Source organism: Echinops telfairi, unplaced genomic scaffold (assembly GCF_000313985.2).
Source record: "Echinops telfairi isolate 266 unplaced genomic scaffold, ASM31398v2 ScPeMD7_7475;HRSCAF=8513, whole genome shotgun sequence".
Lineage (NCBI taxonomy): Eukaryota > Metazoa > Chordata > Mammalia > Afrosoricida > Tenrecidae > Echinops > Echinops telfairi.
Genome location: NW_022111379.1, coordinates 13,310,617 through 13,316,199, shown reverse-complemented (window position 1 = coordinate 13,316,199; position 5,583 = coordinate 13,310,617). Strand labels below are relative to the sequence as shown.

The 5,583-nt window shown below is 42.1% G+C and overlaps 1 non-coding gene across 1 annotated transcript; it reads left to right on the top strand.

The window, feature by feature from the left end:
• Window positions 1-4,454: 4,454 nt before the first annotated feature.
• LOC115867941 lies at window positions 4,455-4,559 on the top strand. The gene has a single exon (XR_004045338.1). It is a non-coding gene; the product is annotated as a U6 spliceosomal RNA (small nuclear RNA).
• The last annotated feature ends 1,024 nt before the right edge of the window (window positions 4,560-5,583 follow it).

Below are 5,583 nucleotides of genomic sequence, written 5' to 3'. Positions count from 1 at the left end.
TTATGGGAAGGGAAGGAACAGTCTGGCTTATGAGATAGGCCACCTGGTCCTCAAATTGTTGTCCTTGCTTGGAGTGGCCTGTCTGCACTCCAGCTGCAGGTATTGCTAACTGAACATCTGCCCTTCTGATGGGGACGGGTTAGTCTTACCTTCTAAAGGGAAACAGCCACAGTGTGTTAGTCGACCATGAAGTCTAACCAGGATTGCTATTCAAACAAAAGGGGAGCCGAGCGCAGGATGCTTTAGCCAAACGCTGCAGGTCTGCATTCCTGCTAGTGGAGTTCTTACGCTTCCGGTGGAGATGGTTAATCATAGCTTCTAAAGGGAAACAGCAAAAGCTTGTCATTTCATCACGACTCTTAACAGGATTGCAAGACTGAAGCAGAAAGAGAGCAAGAATACGGGAAGCCTCAGCAACACAGGCATTGTGAGACCTCAATTCCCCTCTTCTATTTTTGAGGGGCTCCGAATCTTGGGAAAAAGGGTGTTGTCATCTTGAAGCTCCTTCCTGCTGAGTTGAGGGGGTGAGGAGGGGGGCTGACAGTCCTCGGTCAGAATAGACAGGAGAGCAATCGCCTGAATGAAGATCTTCAACAGCCCAGACAATGACACAGTAAGTCTCCTCAGCCTCCGAAGGTGCTTCTGTTCTATTTGTCGGGTGTTTCAAAAAATGACAGCCTTACAACCAGACTGGTCTTAGAATGGAGTTGGCTCTAATGGAGATGGAGAGCAAGCCTGTGTCTACTTGGTGGCCCTTAGTGTAAGGTGACCAGATTTTAGCATTGGTAAAGCGGGACAAAAGCGGGACACCATTGATAAAACTCATATCCTGGTGAAATAGCCACATGGCAGCTGAAAACCGTATACCCTAGCTTGTCGTGCATTCTTTCCAAAAATCGGGATTTTTTAAAAACTCTGCGGGATGCTTGGTTGTTTGTTTGTTTTTTTTTGTATTGTTAAAAATTGGGACTGCCCTGCCAAAAGCGGGACATCTGGTCACCTTACCTTAGTGGGGAAGGCAAAAAAACAAAAAACTAGTGCACTGGCCCTTAAGGTTTTCCCGTTAAACACTGAACAGGCCAGGTAGAGGACCCACTTCTGGCCTCACTATTGTACTCACTGGAGGTATGATTTTTCTTCCGCATAAAAGGTGTATCCCAGGGGCGCACACAGGGACTGGTTGCCATTAGACCATCTACCATGTTGTGGTTTGTGCTCTGAAACCATGGAACCCCAGTGTCTGGTGACAAGAAGGGGACAAGCTGAAAATCTCTCCACACTTGGTTGGGAATTTGTACCTGTGGCTGTCTGGATCACATAGGTCACTCACCATTTTGCTTAGCAAAATTTTAGACTCGTGAGCAGAAAGCACGGGACAGCAAAAGGTATTGAATCAGGCAGGTGCGGATGGGGCCCCAGAGGTCTTGTTGCATTGGGGAGGAGTTGGGAGGTGCAGGGTGGTCATCAAGGACTGGGGCCACCGTCGAGTTTGCTGTGTCCTCCCCTGCCAACCATGCAACTAGGATAATTGGTGGCGAGTCCCACAATGGCGCAGGTGGATGTCTTTGTTTGTTTAATTATTAAATCACTTTATTGGGAGCTCTTCCATCTCTTATCAGAATCCATACATTCATCCTTTGTGTCAAGCGCATTGGCACGCATGCTGCCGTCATCACTGATGTCTTTGGTTTTGGAACGCACGTTAAAGTGGTCTCTTGTAGAAGATTTGTACTTTGCAATATGTACATTGATGTCTTGACCTCTGCTTCCATGGACATTGATTATGGATTTAAGTAAAACGAAATCCTAAACTCAGTTTTATCTCTCTGAGGCTTTTTACTGGTCTAGTTAGGAGGGTTTTATCCCCCACTCCCCCCCAATCTTGAGGTGTAATCCATACTGAAGGCTGTGGCCTGGATCCTTAGTAAATCCTTTATGTCTCCTTCACTGTCAGCAAGCAGGATTGTATTACCCGGACACTGGAGGTTGTCCACGAGCCTTCCTCTCATCCCGGTGCCACATTCTTTTTATGGTCCAGCTTCTCAGATTATTTGCTCAGCATCCAGATTAAATAAAACCCTGACACATACCTGTCTGATTATGAACCACTGAGTTCCGGTTCTGTTCAATAAAGGACTGCCTCATTGGTCTGTACATGAGCACAGAGACGTGGTCTGAAATGCCCGATGTAATAGTAATAAGTTGTTATAACTCACACAGTCCAATGCTTTTGCACAGTCAGCAAGTCATCAGCGTTGTAATATTCCTTATTTACCAGGAAGATCTATCCGATAGTTTGGCTGAAAGTATATTCCTCAACTCATGGTCTCTTTTCAATATTTTTCGAATTTTGAGCTATTTCTTTTTGACGTACTGCTGAAATCACTTAACTCATCTTCAGCAAATGTCTTATAGCATGCAGTGTTAATAATTTTGTCCTTTAATTTCTGTATGATTCTGCTGACTCCCCATCCTTTGGATGCTTGCGGTTGGTTGCCCAGGTAACTGTCTTTCAAGTTTCATGGCACATACAGGTTAGTGCTTCCAGCATTGCATCCATCTACCGAAACATCTCAGTGGGTATTCTGGCAATTCCTGGAGCCTTGTTATTGGCCGATGCCTTCACGGAAGCGCGGACTTCTTCCTGCAGTACCTGCAGATTGTCATCATGTGCTACCTCGACCAATTCTATCGGGTCAGATAGTCTGTATTCCTTCCACCCTTGTGATGCTGCTGTGCCCATGGCCTCCTGAATGTTGCAGTACTGAGCTTGGTGTTTTTCCTTCGGTCCTTTCCGTTTGTGACACGCGCTGAGCATGTTCATTTGGTTTTCCAACGCGGGAACTTGCACATTTCATCATCATTCTTCATTTTGTTTCTTAAACTGCTCTTTGAAATTTTCTGATCAGGTCTTTTATTTCACCATTGCTTCCGTTCGCTTTATGTTCTACTTTATGTTCAAGTGCAAGTTTATGCACTACTTTATGTTCAAGTGCAAGTTTCAGAATCTCTTTCTACACCCGATTTGGCCTTTGGTTTTCTGTCTTTTTAACGACTCTTTGCTTTCTTCCTGTATGATATCCTTGTCACAACTTCTCTGACTTCTGCCGTGAGTGGTCAGTGTGTCAAACCTGTTCTTGAGATGGTCATGGTCTCTCAATTATGTAGAAAGTGAGGAATCTTTTGTTGGTGATGACAGATTTTTCGTAGAACTCATTTTCTTAACGGGGGATGCTGGGAAATAGTTAATGACAGTTCAGATACTCATGCACTGATGATGATGATGAGACACAATAGAGTAATTTATTCGTGAATTAAAACGTATCTTCTGCCCATTTCAGTTGTCTTTTTAAAGGAAGAGATCCATGGTCTTAATTTTTTTCCTGAATGCTGCTACCTTAAAAAATCATCGAGTCATTTCTGTGTTAGTTTTACTTCTGGATATTTCCCATAGCCCCATGTTGACGGCAGGGTTGTTTTCCTTAGGATCCGTTTCCGTACTCGCAGGTCGGGACCCTAAATTAGAATGGCCAAAGAGGAGCAGAAGCCGGGATTTACTGCTCCGTCGTTCATGTGACTCGGTCTTGTGTGTGACCGGTTTTATAGCTTCTAAATTGGGACTTTTCAGGAGAAGAGAAACAAAATTAGGGACTATATTTGACAGTGGATTTATCATTATTCAAGGATCTATTTATCTTTTTCTTTTACCGGGGTGTTGTTGTGATTAAAACTGTTACATTCCCTTTGCTCTCTTAGCAGTTACTTGGAAGCAGACATTTGTCATTTCATAGGTTTTTAATAAAAATTTCCAAGGATTGTGGTTTTATTTTATAATATTTAGGAGAACACTTACTATGAAGCCACCATTTTACTTATTTTTTTTATAATAGCACAGAAGTTCTACAAAATCATTAAAAGTATATTTTTATACTTTCTCAGTTGGTCACAAAATTCTTCATGGCAAAAAAAAGAAAATTTCTTCATGGCTGCCTCTCTCCCAGTATCACCTTCTTAAAAAAAATATTTTTTAAGTTTATTGATAATTAATTCATGTACCATTAATTCAATGGTTTGAATATATTTATAAAAAGGTGTGCAGTCATCGCCACATCATTTGTAGAATATTTTAATTTTTGTACTCATTGTTATTAACTCCTCTTACCACCCACTCCCCAACTTTCCTGCCATACCCCAAACTCACTGCCACTGAGTGGATACTGACTCATAGTAACCCCGTAGGACAGGGTGGAACTGCCTCCGTGGGTTTCCAAGACTGTACTTGTTTGTGGGAATAGAACATCCTTTTCCTTGGACTTTCTCATGTAGAGTAGCTGGTGGTTTTAAACTGCTGACCTTTTGTATCACAACCTCAGATATTGTTAATCTAGTTATTGTCTCTATTGATCAATTCATCCTGGATTCATCTAAAGAAATTCATATTTTAAAAATCCCATGTTCACCTTGGCAGCACATAGACTAAAATTGGTACACAATATGGAGAAGATTAGCATGGTCCCTGCACAAGGATGACGTGGAAATTTGTGGTGTTCCATGTTAAAAAATAAAAAAATCCCAACCACAATAACCAAATGAAACACAGAAAAACTTCAATCCAAAAGAAAGCAGAAAATAATAAAAATAAGTCAAAAGGGAAATAAGATGCAAAATTTAACATAACTGTATTTGCATTGATTCACTTTCTGATGCTCTCTATCTGAGAACAAGGCTAGTCACATACCTGGTTAGTGGTCCAAGGGAATTCACTGGGAGGTTTGATCCCCATCGGGACTCTGCAAATGGATTTCTGACTTTCACTGCCATCCATAGCCTCCTTCAAACCAGGTGCTCAGTATTTAAGCGCTAATACAATTCCCTCCTCTGATCTTGGATTTTATTATTTACAATTTTTAGGTTATATAGGCTAGTGGGCTTAGCTGACCCTTCCCTTAGATGGCTGTACTTTATAAGTTTTTCAAATAGAAATATAGTCTCACACAGTGACTGGCATCAAGTCAAAATACTATTACTTCTTGTTAAACTTTTGACCAGCTGTCTTACCTGGGTGTCCTGTGATCTGGAAGGGAGTGAAAGCAGAGTTAAGTTAGGGTTGATGTTGGGAGAATTTTACTTGTTGGCTTGATGTTTTCTTTTTGTTGTTAGTTGCCACGGAGTCGACTGACTCATTGCAACCTCGTGTGTGTGTGTGTGTGTGTGTGTGTGTGTGTGTGTGTGTGTGTGTGTGTTAGGTAATGCTGAGGTGATTCTGACTCAGCAAGCGCTGCACATCAGAACGAAACACTGCCCGGTCTTGCACATCTTCACAGTTGTTATGTTGAGACCCGTGGTATCAGCCCCGTCTCAGTCATTTCCCCTGGCCTTTTGCTTTACCAACCATCATGTCCTTTTCCAGGCACTGATAAGGAGTCCAAAGTATATGAGATGGAGTCTTGCTATCCTTGCTTCTAAGCAGCATTCTGGCTGTACATCTTCCAAGACAGATCTTCTAGAAGTTCATAGTAGTTTCAATATGCTTTGCAAACACCATAATTCAACTGTATCCACTCTTCTCCAGTCTTTTTGACT